The sequence below is a fragment of the Pyrus communis genome, chromosome 17 (assembly GCF_041283825.1).
Source record: "Pyrus communis isolate YQ-2024b chromosome 17, ASM4128382v1, whole genome shotgun sequence".
NCBI lineage: Eukaryota > Viridiplantae > Streptophyta > Magnoliopsida > Rosales > Rosaceae > Pyrus > Pyrus communis.
Genome location: NC_142581.1, coordinates 23,485,459 through 23,504,551, shown reverse-complemented (window position 1 = coordinate 23,504,551; position 19,093 = coordinate 23,485,459).

Genomic DNA, 19,093 nt, shown 5'->3' with positions numbered 1-19,093 from the left:
CCCATATCCACCGAGGAGAGTCTTTGAAATCCAAGCCTCATCACAATTAATCTTCAAAGTACCAAAAACAGGCCTCTTCAATCGTACCTTTGTACCAGCAAACACATTCTCCCCACCTCCTTCATCGGCTGAGCATCCCTGTGGTTATCAATTTTGGTTTTACTTACTGTAAACTGTTTTTCTCTCTCGTATAAGGACCAAAACTGGGGAAAAAAAAAACTATAAAAAAAAAAAAACTTTAAAAAAAGGGTTAATCTCAGTTTATTACCCTCAAGTTTCGTATTTTTTAACATTTACTACATGAAGTTTTTTCCGTCCCAGAGTCATACCTAAAGTGTTAATTTTGGGACGGTCTCATACATCTGTTAAGTTTTTTGTTAGAACTTCTGTTAACTGATGACGTAGTGCCCACTTGAACAATTACTGGACGCCATGTGTCAATATGCCACTTCAATATTAAAAAATAAAAAAAAATTAAAAAAAAAAACATCCGCACATTCTCCCCCGCACCCTCCGTCCCTTCTCTCTTCTGCAACCCGCACCCCTTCCCTCTCTTCTCTCTTATGCACCTGCACCACCCTTCCTTTTCACCTCTGCAACCCGCACCACCCACCTTCCTTCATCTCCTTTGCAACCCACACCCATCTCTTCTCTGCAGAGATGTGGATACGGGTGCTACTGCATCGTATGCCTTCGCACACAAAAAAGAAAACCTTCATCCAACCCTCTCTCCTCCATTATGCCTCCCGATACAGCATCGAATTCATCCCCATTTCAATCCCCGATTCCACCACCACCGTCAAGACCCTAATCGAGCAAGGGCCCTTCGATTGCATCATCCACAAGATATGGAACCAACACCTCAAGGAATACTTGTCCCAATATCCACAAACACTCATTCTTGACCCGCCCCAGTCCATCGACGCCTCCACAATTGAGACTCCATGCTTGACGTCTTTGCCGCCTTTGAATTGGAGTCGCGTCAATCAAGCGACAAGTTCCAATTGAAGATCTCGGTGCCCAAACAGGTGCTGGTTAATCATTACCTGGAAGGCGAAGAAGAAACTAAGTTGTTGGCCAGGTTGCAGAGGAGAGAATAGAGGGTGGTGCAGGTGCAGAAGAAAGAATGAAGGGAGAGGGTGCGGGGGAGAATGTAAGATCCCACATCGCCCAGAGGAGGGATGGTGATGTGCCTTATATGTACATGCCCACCTGTTTATAGTAAGACGTGTGTTGGGTGGAAGCCTAAGAACAAAACCGTGAAGGCGTGGCCTAAAGCAGACAATATCTTACTATGCGGACTAGGATGTGACAATTTTGGTATCAGAACCACTCCCCGGCCGAAAGTGTGCCGAGTGCCTTATATGTACATTGATAAGTCTGGTTGTTCCCGTAGTTATAGGACTCAACCATTTAGTCTGTTTTGGTTTCAAATAAGTTCCTATTATCTAGGAAGACTTGTTCTACGTAGAACATTTCCCCATGCACGTCACCTTCCGAGTAGTGTGGATCGTGAACTGGTTTTTAGGGTTTTTTGTTTTTTCTGTAAAGGCTATATATTAGCCAAACTCTTCTTTTAATATATAAGTCATTCCTCCAGATTGTTTGAGTTATTTGCAGCATTACTTTGAGTCTTTACAGTGTTGCTCTCGTATATTTTGTTCTTGGTCTCAACAAACTGCCTACCTCCCTATAGTAAGATGTGTTTTGGGTGGAAGCCCAAGAACAAAATTGTGAGGGCGTGGTCCAAAGAGGACAATATCTTACTATACGAATTGGGATGTGATAGACAAGGTGGGTACCGAAATTTTATTTTATTTTTTTTGTATTTTTTTTATTATTGAAGTAGGCCTATATTGACACGTGGTGCCCAGTAATTGTCCACATGGGCGCTGCGTCATTAGTTAACAGAAGTTCTAACGGAAAACTTAACAGATGTATGAGATTGTCCTAAAATTAACACTTTAGGTATGACTCTAGGACGAAAATAACTTCATGCACTAAATGTTGAAAACCACGAAACTTTAGGATAGTAAACTGAGATTAACCCTAAAAAAAAATTGGAAACCCCAAACCGAAACTAGCTTGTAACTTAAGCCCAATTTTTAATAGGCCTATAAGTTAGGCCCAAACCAAAACCAAATGGTTTGTTTTCACTTCAGTTCCAACTGTCAAACTGAACCGAAGCACAATAAATTTAGTTTCTCTTTTACCCAAAACCGAACCCCGCCAAACCCTGCCCACCCCTACTCATACTAAGGGCGGTCTTAAAATTTTGAGAGAAGCTATCCTAAACCTAAATTGAGGCTTGCACACAATTTATCAATAATACTAAGACTAATATTATGGAAAACTCTTTTTTTTTTTACCACACTTATTCATGATGTGGCAAATGATACATGTAACTAAGATCTTGGAGACCAACCAAACAGGACTTGGTTACTACGTGTTCGAGTAGCTTTGAGATTCTAGCCCTACACAAAGCATCGCGTTAAGGTTGAGGGGCATGATTGACCACATAAGAACTGTATATAGTTTTTCTTCCATCGTTTATGTTCCAACAATGATTCATGAAGACAATGTTGCATGTATTGATTAGTTACATAAAGGAAACATCCAAGGTGACAATACCAAACATATTGCCCTGAAGTTTTTCTTCACTCATCATCAACAAGAGCATTAAAAGTTGTAATCAAGTAGATCCGATTATAGGACAATCTTGCCGACCTATTCACAAATTCACTACAAAGTCTACCTTCAGAAGCTTGTCCATGGAATTGGATCTTAAACTTTCAAATTTGCGTCCGTGGTTCTCTTGAGGAGTTTTGTCAAACTTAGGGAGAGTATCCTAATGAATACTCACATGACCTTAATGTACTCTTATCCCTATGATTAGAAGCATTTTTCCTACTGGATTTTTGCTAACCTGACGAGATTTTGATGAGGCACCTGCTTTGGGTTCACCATGCCCTTGTGTATGTTAATAATCATTTTGAAGATGTGGAACATCGACATTCTGCATTAACTCACTTTTTCTCCTTAGACCATGAGTTTGTCCCACTCGGTTTACTATAGCAAGATTTTGTGAAAATTTTATTTTGATATGCACCTTACCAAGAGACTCATGTTAGCAACGTTTTTACATGCTGATAACTGATGACGACAACCGCCGTCTCCTAATTATGAATACTCGATGCAACTACTTCTTAAGTTGTACACATTCAAGGGGATTGTTGTAAATAATTTTATTAATTAGAAATATGATTATGTAAACTTAAAGTAGAATCTCTATAGGATTTGAAGATCAAATGCTCATATGCTTTGTATTACTTGTAAGGCTAGAAAGCTCATCATGATTAGTATAAATAAAGGTACAAAACTAGGAAGTGAAGACACGATTTCTCATACACCTAAGCCCTTCTCTCTCTCTCTCTCTCAACTTTAAAATTAGTTTCACAATAAGATTAATATTTTAATTTAACTATTTGATTTTCAATTGCTTTAATAGGTTTAGGGTTAGGAAGTAGGGTTTTCACTTTATGGTGTTTATTTAAATCAACAAACAAAATGACTCAAGTACGCATAATTAGGAATCGTAAGTGGAGGATTGTTTTAATAATTAAGTTCTTCCTCTTAAACTCATTATGACTTGCGTCCAACCCTCTCTATCCTTTTAATAAATCAATGTAGAATATCACTAATATAAAAAACAAAACTATGTTCAGGAACTGAACTCACCATTTTCCTACTCATATTAAAGAGAAGTACAAATACCAACATGATCCTCTCCGGATTCTTTTGGTGAGGATCTTGGGGATCCGTGAATCGTGTGTGTTCATCGTACATCGTGCGATCAGTTTTTATCAAGTACTGTTTATATTTATTTTTAAATAAAAATATTTAAAATGATTTATGACCGCACAAAGTACGATAAACAAACATGATTTATGAATTTCCGAAATCCCCACAAAAATGATCCAGACTCGTACAAATAACCCACCATAATGATTGCATTAAGTTTATTTAAAAAAAAATCTAAATGCATTCACCTAAATATCCAAAGTCATCTTCAATAAATTGGGGACCAGTTGTTTGGCAGAGATTCATACGAGAAAAGATAAATTTGGGTACATCCTCTCCTTTAGAATTCACAGTGTTCGCATTCGACGCCATGCATGAGATCAGCTTCACCTGGTAGATGCATGGAATTGCCAGATCACAATCAAGATGGTCGCCCGAATTCGTCATTTTCCAAATAGAACTATAAAGCACATGTCGATATCCCATAATTTCTTTTTGTTCTTTGTGGTATGGTTGATAATATTCTATTATTTTCCATAAAATACAAACGCATGCATTGCATTACTTTTCTTTAATTTGTACTCACTAGTGATGTCCGGCCAGTCCTTTATATTTTTTTTCCATCTCTGTACAATTGGAAAGAATGTCCAATTCCAAAACATGATTAAATTACCAAAAACTTGATTGAATTGCCTCGATAATATATTGTAGCCGGAATAGGAACAGTGCTTGTAGTGAGCGTATAATTAAATTGTCTAATTTACTCCAAGAACGCAAATATTAAAAGGAATAAAAAATAAACTAAATATAAATTAGTCAAAGTCTTCAGAGCAGGAATTGACTAGGGACTACAAGAGAAATGTGGAACACATCTTTCAATTTAAAAGGAAATGAATCACATGTACACGTTTTGGTTTGACATCATATACAGTGCTTTAGTTCAAAGAAAAGATAAATAAAATTAAATAAATTAAATTAGATTATTGATGATACAAATGCACGTGGATTACATGGCATTTAGTGATGTTGACTGGGCAGCTGATATAAATACTCGAAGGTCCACCACTGGCTATGTTGTCTTTTTGGGGTCAAATCCAATTTTATGGCAATCAAAGAAGCAAGGAAGTGTATCTAGAAGTTCAACCGAGGCTGAGTATAAAGCATTGGCTATTGTTGCAGCTGATGTTACAGATATTATGTAATCTTTGTAGATGAATGCACAAGGTTTACTTGGCTTTTCCCTCTTGTGAATAAGTCTGATGTGTATGCAGTATTTGTTAAATTTCATGCTCTCGTTGTGAATCATTTTAAGACTACAATAAAGTTTTTACAATCAGATGGAGGAGGACAGTTTATGAGTGGATTGTTTAAGAAATTTTTGGAGTTACATGGCATTTTACACCTTGTTTCATGTCCATATACACCCCAGCAAAATGGGTTAGCAGAGAGGAAGAATAGACATATTATTGAAATTGCTGTAACTTGGTGCTGCATTCTTACCTCAATCATTTTGGGTTCATGCTTGTAGTCATGCTATTTTACTCATAAATGTAATGCCATGTCAGAATTTGAAGATGGTATCTCCTTTTGTCAAGTTGTTTGGACAGTCTCCATCTTTAACAACTCTCAAGGTCTTTGGTACAGTTGTATACGCTTATTTAAGACCTTTTAGTGACAATAAGTTGCAAGCAAGGAGTGATGAATGTGTCTTTCTGGGATATTCATTGGTCTATAAAGGAGTATTGTGTTATAATAGGGATACAAAGAGGTTGTTGATGTCTAGACATGTAATCCATGATGAAAATGTATTCCTTTTTCAATCAGGTTGCCCTCCAAACATGAGTTCTTCTCTTATTCATCCATCTTCCCATAAATTATCATCTATGATTGTACCTATTGTGTTACCAGGATCTTCAAATGTGTTTGAGGAACAATTTCAAGATACTAATGAGCATAGTCAGACTATGCAAGTGATAAGCCCTTCTGATAGCTCGAGTCAAGAATCAACACAAGCTAGTACTCTAGATCCTACTTCCTCTCACTTGTTGACTATCCATGCTAGTTCCCGAACTCAGGTACCACACTCTTTTACTGAATCATTACCACTGCATGATATATCTGTTGAGCAGTCTATTGACGTTGAAATATCTAATCCCTTAGACGTTGGTCATGACATATTACCTTCTATTATTCCTAGTACTTCTACACATGGTATGATTACTAGGTTAAAGAGTGGTGCAATACAAAGAAAAGATTATGCAGCCTATCATGTTCCTATGACAAATGAAGATTTGTGTCCTACATCACACGATGATGATATAATGTTCAATGGCTTTACTGCTGTCCTAGATATACATGATTCTTCTGAGCCTGTTAATTATAAACAAGCAGTAATGTCTGAGTGTTGGAGAAATGCAATGACTGAAGAGTTTAATGCTCTTCAAAAACAAGGGACTTGGGAGTTAATACCATATCTGGAAGACAGAAATGTAATAGGCAGTAAGTGGGTTTATAAGATAAAGAAAGATCAAGAAGGGAAGGTGTCTAGATATAAAGCTAGACTGGTGGCACAGGGGTATAGCCAAGAACAAGAGTTGGATTATGAAGAAACTTTTAGTCCAATTGTTAGGCATACACAATAAGACTTGTTTTATCACTTGCAGCAACTTACAAATGGAAATTGAGACAATTAGATGTTAAAAATGCATTTTTGCATGGAGAATTGCAAGAAGAGGTTTTTATGAAACAACCTCAAGGTTTTCAAGATCCCAGATATCCCAATCATGTTTGCAAACTTCTTAAGTCTTTGTATGGTCTGAAACAGGCTCCAAGAGCCTGGAATGCAAAATTCACAAGTTATCTTCCAGCTTTACAATTTCAATCTTCTCATTCAGATCCAAGTTTATTTGTCAAAGTTAATGGGAGTGATGTGGTGATTCTTCTACTATATGTAGATGACATTATAATTACTGGTTCATGTTCCAAGCTAGTGCAGCATGTGATTGATGATTTGTCCTCTGTGTTTGATATGAAAGATATGGGGAAACTCACTTATTTCCTTGGGCTGCAAGTTAGTTACAGAGATAACGGAGATATTTTTATTAATCAGTCAAAGTATGTGGCTGATCTTCTCAATAAGGCTGGGATGTTGTCTTGTAGATCTTGTTCTACTCCTAGTCAACCTCATACACAGTTGTTGAAGGATGAAGGAGTACCATTGGCAGATCCTACAATGTACAGAAGTTTGGTTGGAGCTTTGCAATATCTAACCTTTACTAGGCCAAACATTGCATATGCTGTCAACTATGCTTGTCAGTTCATGAACACACCCACTGAGTTTCATTTTTGTTTGGTAAAACGAATATTGAGATATTTGAAAGGTACACTACAGTGTGGAATCACATACTCTGCTGTTAAGAAATTGGAATTGTTTGCATTTAGTGATGCTGACTGGGCAGCTGATATAAATACTCAAAAGTCCACCACTGGCTATGTTGTCTTTTTGGGGTCGAATCCAATTTCATGGCAATCAAAGAAGCAAGGAAGTGTATCTAGAAGTTCAACCGAGGCTGAGTATAAAGCATTGGCTAATGTTGCAGCTAATGTTGCTTAGATAAGATTGGTTCTTAAGGATCTTCACTTATTTCTTTCTTCACCACCTGTCTTGCATTGTGATAATTTGTCCACTCTAGCTTTGTGTTCTAATCCAGTCTTTCATACTCGGATTAAACACTTAGACACATATTTTCATTTTCTTCGTGAGAGAGTGCAGAAAAAAGATTTGGAGGTTCAATATATTTCCACAGAAGCTCAGGTTGCAGATGTTCTGACTAAAGGGTTACACAACCCTCTATTTGTTCATCATTGTTCCAATCTCAGACTGGGATATCCCAGCTGAGATTAAGGGGAAGTAATAACAAAATGTACACCTCTGCCATTAAGCTAGCTTAGTATGTACACCTCAGCAATTAGGTTAGCTTAGTTATTAAGTTTTGGCATCTACTATAAATATGTGTATAACTGTTTGTAATTCATTAATTCTCAATATAGTGAAAAAGTCAACTTCTTCTTCAAGCTGCCATTTTCTCTCTGTTCCATATTTTCTAAGTTCTCCATTTTCACGAGTTCTACATTTTCCTGATTTCTATAATCTTTGATTTCCATGATTCTTCCATAGTTATCAGATTAAAGTGTGAATTGAATAATTTGATAGCGTGGGGAACTTTGGGGAACTTTGGTGAACTTTTTTTTAGAACCTTTTACTAATCTTTTTTTCTTCTTTGCACAATTAGGTTTTTGAAGAAAGACGGTGTTTTATTAAGCAGTCAAGAAGCACAATCCTCAATTGAAACATCCCTAATAAGTAATAATATATGGGTTAACCAGACCAATCATTTCTTTGTGTTGCTTTTCTTTTAATTTTGTTAGCTCAATTACAGTTTACAACAACATTTCATAGGTTTCTGCATATTAGTATCTTATATTCTGTTGGAGACGGCCTTAGTCCAAATTTAAGTAACTGAGACTGGTGGTTTCGTTGGACCTTCTATGCAACGGTTTCCTCACATGTCCCACCCAGACCGTGCATGTGGACTTTTTGGCAACAAGAAAAGGTGTCCGTTTGGCGTGGGCGGTGGGCGGTGGAGCATAACTTTTCCAACATTTTGGTTGAAGGTGAGTAACTTAGTCTAGTTTGTGTTTTGGATTCACTCCAGCCTGATGTTTCCCTGCTTAGTCCTATTACGGACGGCGACAGTAGCTTTGCTCCTTTGATATTGCGCAAGTCTCACATGCCCCAAAGTTCTGCTAATACAGTGGCACACATATTAGCTAGAATGGTTTTGTTTTTACATGGTTTAGATTCTTTTCGATTCAAGGAACATCCAGATTAAATTCGGGATGTTCTCGAAAACGAATCGTTTCTCCTAAAAAAAAAGTAACTGAGCTGGACAAAGTCATACATGATCACGAAACATTAAAACCTTTTGGCTCAATATAGTCCATCAGAAACACCGCCCAAAGGTCTTGGTGATCTTAAGGGTGGAAAATCTCATATATCAATCGTGTTATTACGTCATATGTCTGATATGAGATCCTATTCTCCAACACAAAAAATTAAATTTTATAGTTTGAGCCTTAAAGGGTCCGGATTGACAACGGATGAACCCGTTAGTAACCCATTAAACTAATGGTTTGGTTCAGGCCACCCAATGGTACTCATTTTAACCCTTTAAAATAGTATAAACACAAAAATTTCTGCAGTCAAGAAAACACAAACACACGTATAAAATAAATTTGTATTAATAAATATTTTAATGTTACTGTCTCTATATACATTATTTTACAAGAAAAAGAATTTCAAATTAATGTCTCAATGAATTGGAAATATTTTTGCAAATAATCTTACAAGGGTCATTCCTAAAAAGATTTGTCGCAAAGAACGTTGTTGCAAAGGATCAAAGATTAATAAAAGTCTAAATAGTTAAAATGAAGGAATATTAATTTCTCAGTCCCTCTAGTCGGGTGGGCACCGACCAGTCTTTCGACCAGATATCCCCCTAAAAACCGTACGTGCAGGTCTCCCTACATGCGGCTCACGCCATTCGAGGTGGCCCAGCCCAGCATTCATTCGCAAATCCTGTAGTGAAATTGAGACTACTCGACCTCGGAAGCTAATTCGCGTGTAGGCAGCGTTGTAGGCTTGAATGTCAATGTAAGAGCAGTTCCACCCCTAACACAAATGCGCTGGGTGTAAGAGCAGTTCCACCCCTAACACAAATGCGCCAACACCCAGCGCATTTATCCACTCAGTGAACAATAATAGACCCCAATGAATAGTAATAGGCCAAATGCATCTCCGCCCCTAAAAAAATGCGCTGGCACCTAGCCCATTTAAAAATTTTTAAATTTTTTTTATAAAAGAATAAATAAATAAAATAGTTTTAATGTATTGGATATATACCTACTTATATACTAGTAGTTAGGATTTGGTCCATTTGGAAAAGGATTGAAGGCTTGGGCCTTATGGTTGTGTGGATTAGGTTTGTATAATATAGCCTAATACAATTAATATTAATTAATCAAGACAAGGGCCTTGGGGACTTGAAATTTAAAATTAATCAGATTCATTAATTTTAAATTCAGATTAAGTTTTTAATTAATTTATTAATTAAAAAAACATTTTGATTAAGAGACACGGCTCTTAGAAAGAGTTGTGTATTTTTAAATACACTGAACATGTATTTGAAAGGTGTGAAACAATTTATATATTTGCAATCACAGTTTCCAAGTAGGATCATCTTTTCTTCCTATTTTCCTTCTGTACAAAATTTCCAGAGAGTAAACACAAAAAACAATTCACTAGAATTCTATAATCTAGCATGGTCGAGCAAATGTTGTAGAACCACAAGCACAAGAGTGGAACTGAAATACTGTTTGAAGGACATAGCTATTGCGCTAGCCTCTACCTTTGATTCAATCAAGTTAGTATTATTTTTTTTCTGTATTTATTTTGTTATTTCATTCTGTATCACAAATATATTTTAGTAATAAAGTATAAGTATTTCAAGTTCTATATTTCTGTTATTTTTTGTTTCTAAATTGTTCTCCAACAATCTTCGAACAGTATGGAACAATCAGGAACTAAACCTCATTCTGAAAAGCCTGAGAAATTTAAGGGCAGAGACTTTAAAAGATGGCAGCAGAAAATGCTATTTTATTTGACAACTCTGAATCTGGCTAATGTTATGTGTGAGACTGTGCCTAGTGCGGAAGGAGATAATATATTCTCTGCAAAAACTTTGACAACTATAGATGCCTGGAATCATAATAATTTCCTTTGCAGAAATTATATTCTCAATGCATTAGATGATTCATTATATGATGTCTATGTGGTAAGCAAAACAGCCAAGGAACTTTGGGAATCACTTGACAAAAAATATAAAACTGAGGATGTTGGTTCAAAGAAATTTGTTGTGGGCAAATTTTTGGACTAAAAATTGTAGATTCCATGTCCGTTGTCTCTTAAACTGAAGATCTCCAAAAAATCATTCATGACGTTCATGTTGAAGGGATGGTGATCAATGAGTCTTTTCAAGTGGTGTCTTTTATAGAGAAATTGCCACCTTCCTGGAAGGAGTTCAAAAATTATCTCAAGCACAAACGTAAGGAGATGACCCTTGAGGATCTCATTGTAAGGCTGACAATTGAGGAAGATAACAAAAAGAATGAGAAGGGCCTGGTTTCGTGTACGGAAACCAAGGCAAATGTTGTTAAAGGAAGTTCATCAAAATAAAGGCCGAAATTCCAGAAAATTAAAAAGAAAGAAAAGAACTTTGTCCCTGGTGTCAAAAGCAAAGACTTCAAGAAAATTAAGGGAAATTGTTAGGTTTGTGGAAAGCAAGGCCATAGGGCTCAAGAGTGTCGCCATCGAAGGAATCAAAGTCCAGTAAATCAAGACAACAACAACCGTGCAAACCTGATTGAAAATGATATAGATGCATTGGCTGCAACGATTTCTGAAATCAACCTTGTATCTGGCCACACTAATTGCTGGATAGATACCGGTGCGCCATGTATATGGTGATAGAAATATGTTCTCTTCGTACCAGAAAGTCGAAGGGAACAAGCAGTTGTTCATGGGAAATGCATTTGCATCTGTTGTGGCTGGAATAGGGAAATGTGTTATGAAATCCACTTCTGGAAAGGAATTAACCCTCCTTGATGTGTTGCATGTCCCCGATATAAGGAAGAATCTTGTTTCTGGTCCTATCCTTAGTAACAAAGGATTCAAACTAGTTTTTGAGTCCAATAAGTTTGTATTAACTAAAGGGGGAATGTTTGTAAGGAAAGGTTACCTTGCTGATGGATTATTCAAATTAAATGTATTTGCTAATGCTATAAATGAAATAAATAATGTTTCTGCTTGTATTGTTGATTCGTCTAATTTATGACACTCTAGGTTAGGACAGAATGCATAATTTAGGTTTGCTGCCCAAACTTGATTATTTAGATAATGTTAGATGTGAGACTTGTACATAATCGAAATTTGCAAGTCAAAGTTTTAAATCAGTGCATGAAAAATCCCATGATTTATTAGATTTAATTCATTGTGACTTGTGTGATTTTAGATCATATCCAACTCGTGGTGGAAAGAACTATTATGTAACATTTATAGATGATTTCAGTAAGTATTGTTATGTTTATTTACTTCATAGTAAAGATAAGACCTTGGATATGTTTAAGACATATAAGGCAGAAGTTGAGAATCAAGTTAACAAGAAGATTAAAGTCTTCAGGCCCGATAGGGGAGGAGAATATGAGTCTCATGCCTTTGTTGAATTTTGTGCCACACATGGCATAATTCATCAAACAACAACCCCTTATACACCGCAACAAAACGGTGTTGCCGAACGAAAAAATAGGACTTTTAAAGACATGATCAATTCCATGTTGAACAACTCTGGGCTTCCATACAATTTGTGGGGTAAAGCTTTACTTACTGCAAATAAAATTTTGAATCGAATTCCACCTAAAATGAGAAAGGAATCACCATATGAATCATGGAAAGGAAGAACCCCAACATTTAAATTGCTTAAAGTGTGGGGTTGCCTAGCAAAAGTACAAGTCTCATTGCCAAAGAGAACAAAATTAGGGCCTAAAACTATAGATTATGTTTTTAGTGGTTTTGCATCTAATAGTTCAGCTTATATATTCTTAGTTTTTCATTCCGAAGTAAGCGATATACATGTCAATACTATTATAGAATCTATAAATGCAATATTTTTTTAGGATATATTTCCATACAAAATGGGCAAGTCTAATTTCTTGAAAAAGAGATTACATGATGATGTATCTGAGGTTAATGACGAACCTAGAGAACATGATGATGGTTCATCCTCGTCTAGAGTTCAAGAAGAATAAGAACTTGAACCTAGAAGGAGTAAAATGACAAAAATTCGAAAGGACTTTGGGCCTGATTTTGTGACCTTATTAACTGAGGCAGAACCTCAATCATTTAAGGATGCCATGTCCACTTCTGAAGCTCCATTTTGGAAGGATGCAATTAATAGTGAGGTGGATTCCATTATGCAAAATCATACATGTGAATTAGTCGATTTGCCTCATGGCAATAAGCCAATTGGGTACAAATGGATTTTTAAGAAGAAATTAAAACTAGATGGTACAATTGACAAATATAAGGCTCGTTTGGTAGCTAAAGGATACCGTCAAAAACATGGTTTGGATTTCTTTGATACATACTCGCCTGTAACGAGAATTATGTCAATAAGAATGTTGATTGCCATAGCTGCACTCCATAACATGGAAATACATCAAATGGATGTAAAGACTGCGTTCTTAAATGAAGACTTAGATGAGGAAATATATATGAAACAACTTGAGGGGTTTGTGCTTAAAGTTCAAGAACACAAAGTTTGTAAACTTGTGAAATCGTTATGTGGGCTTAAACAAGCTCCAAAGCAATGGCATGAAAAATTTGACCATATTATGATCACACATGGTTTTAAGATAAATGAGTGTGATAAGAGTGTCTACACAAAAACTCAAAATAATGCTTGCATTATGTTGTGTTTATATGTAGATGATATGCTTATAATGGGAACTAACAAATAGATAATAAATTGGACCAAGAAGATATTGAAATCAAGTTTCGATATGAAAGATCTTGGTCTAGCTGATGTGATTCTAGGTATAAAAATCAAAAGAAACCAGGAAGGTTATACTCTCACACAATCCCATTATATAGAAGCTACACTTAGAAAGTATGGTCATTTGGAAAGTAAAGATGCAATTACACCTTTTGATGCCAATAGCAAAGTAAAGAAAAATAGTGGTGATGCTATATCTCAACGTTAATATTCACAAGTTATTGGAAGCCTTATGTACATTATGAACTGTACAAGGCCTAATATAGCATACTCAGTGAGTAGACTGAGTAGATATACATACAATCCTGGGCATGATCATTGGGAAGCTTTAATTCGAGTATTAAGATACTTAAGGCATACAATGAATTATGGATTGCATTATACGAGGTATCCTCCTGTGCTTTAAGGATTTACTGATGCGAATTGGATATTCGATAGTACTGATACGAAATCCACAAGTGGATATGTGTTTACTTTGGGAGGAGCAACAATATCTTGGAAATCTTCCAAACAAATATGCATAGCCCGATCAACAATGAAATCAGAATTTATAGCTCTCGATAAGGTTGGAGAAGAAGCTGAGTGACTAAGAGATTTTTTGGAAGATGTTCCCATATGGCCTAAACCTGTAACGGCAATATGTATACACTGTGATAGTTTAGCTGCACAATATCGAGCTAAAAATAGTGTATACAATGGGAAGTCTAGACAAATTAGACGAAGGCATAATACAATAAAGCAATGGCTCTCTAGTGGTGTAATTTCTATTGACTATGTTAAGTTAAAGGATAATATTGCGGATCTGCTTACTAAAGGTTTGTCTAGAAAGCAAGTTAAGTATACATCGAGGGGAATGGGTAGTTGGATGTCTAATTGTCCAGGCGGTAATGATAGTATCTTGTACCTAAACCGGTGGCTCACTTTTTCTAAGTAATGGGGAAGAGGACCGAAACATGCCACTAAAAGACTCTACTGAGACAAAGATGGGCTATCAAGAACGTAGAGGAGGTAGGATGGGCAGTTGGTCAGATCTAGTATGGATCGTACATGGATAGTAGTTGGAGTCGGCGGCGCTCCTATGGTTCCCTCATCTGGGATCCCTGGGGAAGAGGATTAAGTTGGCCCTTGCGAACAGCTTGATGCACTATCTCCCTTCAACCCTTTAAGCGAAATGTGGCAAAAGGAAGAAAAATTCATGGACCGACCCCATTGTCTCCACCCCGTAGGAACTACGAGATCATCCCAAGGACGCCTTCGGCATCCAGGGGTCGCAGACCGACCATATAACCTTGTTCAATAAGTGGACCGCATTAGCTGTCCGCTTTCAGGTTAGGCAGTAAGGGTCAGAGAAGGGCAATCACTCATTCTTAAAACCAGCATTCTTAAGACCAAAGAGTTTGGTGGAAAAGGGGGGAAAGCTCTCCGTTCCTATTTCTCCTGTAACAGAAACCTAACCTAGCTGATTGGAGATCCCATGGTTTAGGTTCAATAGGCAAACTGGTTTGGCTAGATTCAAAGAAAAAACACACTTACATACCCATTCCTATGATGGAACAAATGCAGTGACTGCTGATAGGTGTAGGATACTTTAGTTTAATGATATTGATATTTGTAAATCAAGTGGAATAGTAGCAGCCTATTCTTAATCAATACCACCTACATAAGAGTAAATGTGGGGTCGCATTTATGAGAATTACATGGCTACATTCTCTAAAAGCTCTTATGAATCCAGAATTTGTTCAGGACCAAAAAGAACACAAACGTATGAATTTATGATGTGATGGTGTGGCATATGTTTTGCTTATTGTATTGGTTTACTGCGAAGATGAACATATCAAGATTTTATATTCACTGCATCATCTAGTAAATCCAATAAGTATATACTAAGGTAGTTCAAGTCCAAAAGACACATCTCCTGATGTATGTCACATCTATTGTTTACTTTCGTATCTTAGCTTCTCTAGGACCAAATAGTTGTCTCAAAATGTGGGGTATTGTAGGAGTTTTGAGACTCTTATTGTCCCACATCAGGAAACATTGAACTCTCAATTGCCTATATATAGGTCTAGTCCTTTATACTAGTAGTTAGGATTTGGACCATTTGGAAGAGGATTGAAGGCTTGGGCTTTATGGTTGTATGGATTAGGTTTGTATAATATAGCCTAATACAATTAATATTAATTAATCAAGACAAGGGTCTTGGGCCTTGGGGCACTTAGGGCCTTGGAATTTAAAATTAATCAAATTCATTAATTTTAAATTCAGATTAAGTTTTTAATTAATTTATTAATTAAAAAACGTTTTGATTAAGAGACACAACTCTTAGAAAGAGTTGTGTATTTTCAAATACGCTGAACATGTATTTGAAAAGGTGTGAAACAACCTATATATTTGCAATCACAATTTCCAAGCAGGATCATCTTTTCTTCCTCTTTTCCTTCTGTACAATATTTCCAGAGAGTAAACACACAAAACAATTCGCTAGAATTCTATAATCCTATGCGGATTGTAGAATTAGGTAGTTGTATCATAGTCGAGCAGACATTGTAGAACTACAAGCACAAGAGTGGAACAGAAATATTGTTCGAAGGACATACTATTGTGCTAGCCTCCACCTTTGATTCAATCAAGTTAGTACTATTTTATTTTCTGTATTTATTTTGTTATTTCATTCTGTATCGCAAGTATATTTCAGTAATAAAGTATAAGTAGTTGAAGTTCTGTACTTCTGTCATTTTTTGTTTCTGAATTGTTCTCCAACAAAACTTGCATGGGATGATTCATTGATTTTAATTGAAATAGTGAAATGTTGAAGTGAGATAATTAGTTGAAAAAAAAAAAAAAGTACACTATATAGTTTAAGAAAATAAAAAATGCACTAGTTTAAGAATGTAGATGATGAGAGAGTGGGGGAAACGGCTGGGTCAAATTAGAAATTGCCAAAACAAATCAAGACATTGAATCCAGATCCTAAACCCTCCAGATACATCCATTTCCAAAGAAATCCCTTTCGCTAGGGTCTGGTGGGGACTTCCAGGACTTGCCTACTTGGGTCGTCTCTTCTATGGCTAATTTGCAGTCAAAGCGAGTTTTGGGTCAATAATATATAGCTAACTTATAGTAATTCCAAGTTTAAAGCATTGTCAAAGTCTTGTAATCCAAGTTGCCGAAAATAATTATTTTTACCTATGATGTCTTAGATTTGTTTTTCTCCTCTTACTATTGCTTTTATCAAAAGAAAAAACAAATAAAGAAAGTTTAAAACATGCAATATTTTTTTGCTACTAACATGACACTAATGATAACAAGTAACATGATATCCTACTTACACACTCTTTATTACTATGAGCCTCAAAATTATGAAATAATTAACGAGTCATACTGTGAATGCATAACACCGATATTACATATTTAATTGCAAATGAATCTTGTATAGGAGATCGTTAGCAATTAAATCGTATGGCCTGAATGTTTGGACCACAAACCCAATTGACATGCAAGTAGCTAAGTGTCAAACTCAAATAGCATCTTGGTGACTAAGATTAGTATTATTTGGCAATTTGGTACGTAACGGTCAAGATATCCATTGAACCTGTAAACATTAAGTCTACCATAGTCTCATTGAAGAATTTTAGGGGATTTTTCATGTCTACGTTAAGTTAATGAGTTTATACGTACAACCAAATTGATGAATGATTCGTTTAGAAGTGTTTTTAATAACTAAAAATACTTTTGGAGAAAATGTTCTCAGATTCCGAAAGCACTTAAAGTGCTTCATTCAAGAAGCATCAGTTATGCGTTTCTTGCAATAAGCACATTAAGTGTTTTTTCAGATTTCATTTGATTAAGAATTGATTTCAAAAATATTTTCAACAAAAACAACTTCATCCATTTTAAAAGTACGAATTCTAATTTTGAATAGCAGGGAAGAAATTTCAGAACCAAATAATCTGGTCTTCCGTCTTTGCACGTGTGTGAGACTGAGAATTCTTAAAGTTGTTCTTGCTTGATTCAACTGCATGTTAATTAATTATGATAATTTCCAAAAGTTCGATGGTCCTTCCACAAAACAGAGATTGACTCCAGAATGACTAACTGCAGATTAATTGTCGTCCACACGTGAAAACTATAAGATAATTGATGTAGACGGTTCTCGATATCTGTATCGAAGTATTACATTACGGTTATTATCTAGAAAAATTAAGTTAAAGCGAGAAAATATTTTTAAAGAAATTATAAATCTTAAACTTTTTCAATTTTTCTTTCACTAGTTTCATTCCATGAAATAAAGGAATATATTATGTTTAAAAAATGTTGTTTTTTTCTCATCATTTATAAATAAATAAAACCTTAAGTAGACTCTCGTGGATGTCGACAAGTTTACTACTAAATCTTTTATGCTCGTTAATTGTGGGGTCGATGACAACAACGGTAACACAAAGGGAACACATTTATAGGACCCTTGTTTCTTATAACACCAATTAATGATCAATTAATGAATTACGTAATAGATGTCTAACACTGCAACTAAAACATAACTTGGGATCCAATATTTCAACATTTAAAAGATGAGGTATCAAATCAACAAATATTGTAAACTTGGAAGCCATTTAGTATTGTAATTTAGTGGGTCTTCTTTTTTACTTTTAAGTGAAATATCTGAGGTTTGAATCTCATTGATGATAAGTTTAATACCAAATTGGCAAATTATCATAACTAGTCCATCGTCTAGCACAATCCAAATCCTTCACCCTTACTATATCCTTGTATATGAAAACAAAACCATCATTATACAAACTTGGAAAGGTTTAAAATTCAATTGTCCCTAAAAATTCGGTGACATGCATATATCACAAGTGCTTTTGCATACCAATGTTGAGTAGTAGCCTAATATTTTCAAAATAGAGTGAATAACAAAATAAACAAGTTTGTTAAAATGCATGACTTAATCAACGAGGGATGCATTAGGCCGAGTGAAAAGTTATTTGGATTTGGAAGAAACTACCTCACTTGATCAATTGTCGACAGCCCAACTATAAAAAATACGGGCCGGATTTTTAGCTAGAGACCTTCTGCCATATATGAATTTCAGAGGAGCCCGTTAAAGAGCTTAAAGGGATTGCATTCTTATGCTTTAAGAATAATCAAACGTTAAATAAAGTAGTGGAGCGTTTGGTAAATAGTAAGTTATATTTTTTAAATTATTGTGAGTATGAAAAGAAATGTAAAAGCGTTTAGTAAATTTTATTGTAAAAGTGATATAATTAATTGGCATATATTGACAAAGTTAGACATGGTAGAGGGGGTGGTGCGACGACAACAATAGCAGGGGAAGTGGTGATGGTGCCAATAGTGAGGTTTAGTAGTTAGGGTGTAGAGGAACAATGGTGGTAGGGGCAGCATCAGCTGCAGTGGTGATGTTTGTTGTTGTCATTGTGGTCGCAGTTGTAGTTATAGTGGTGGTGGTGGTGGCGGTGTCGATGGCAGCGATGGGGTTGACGGCGGCAACGATGGTGGTGGTAATGACAATCGTGGGGGTTATCATTGTGATGGTATTGGTGGCGATTATGGTTGTAGTGGTGGTGGTGGAGGCGGCAACAGTGGTGGTGTTGTAAGGTTAGTAT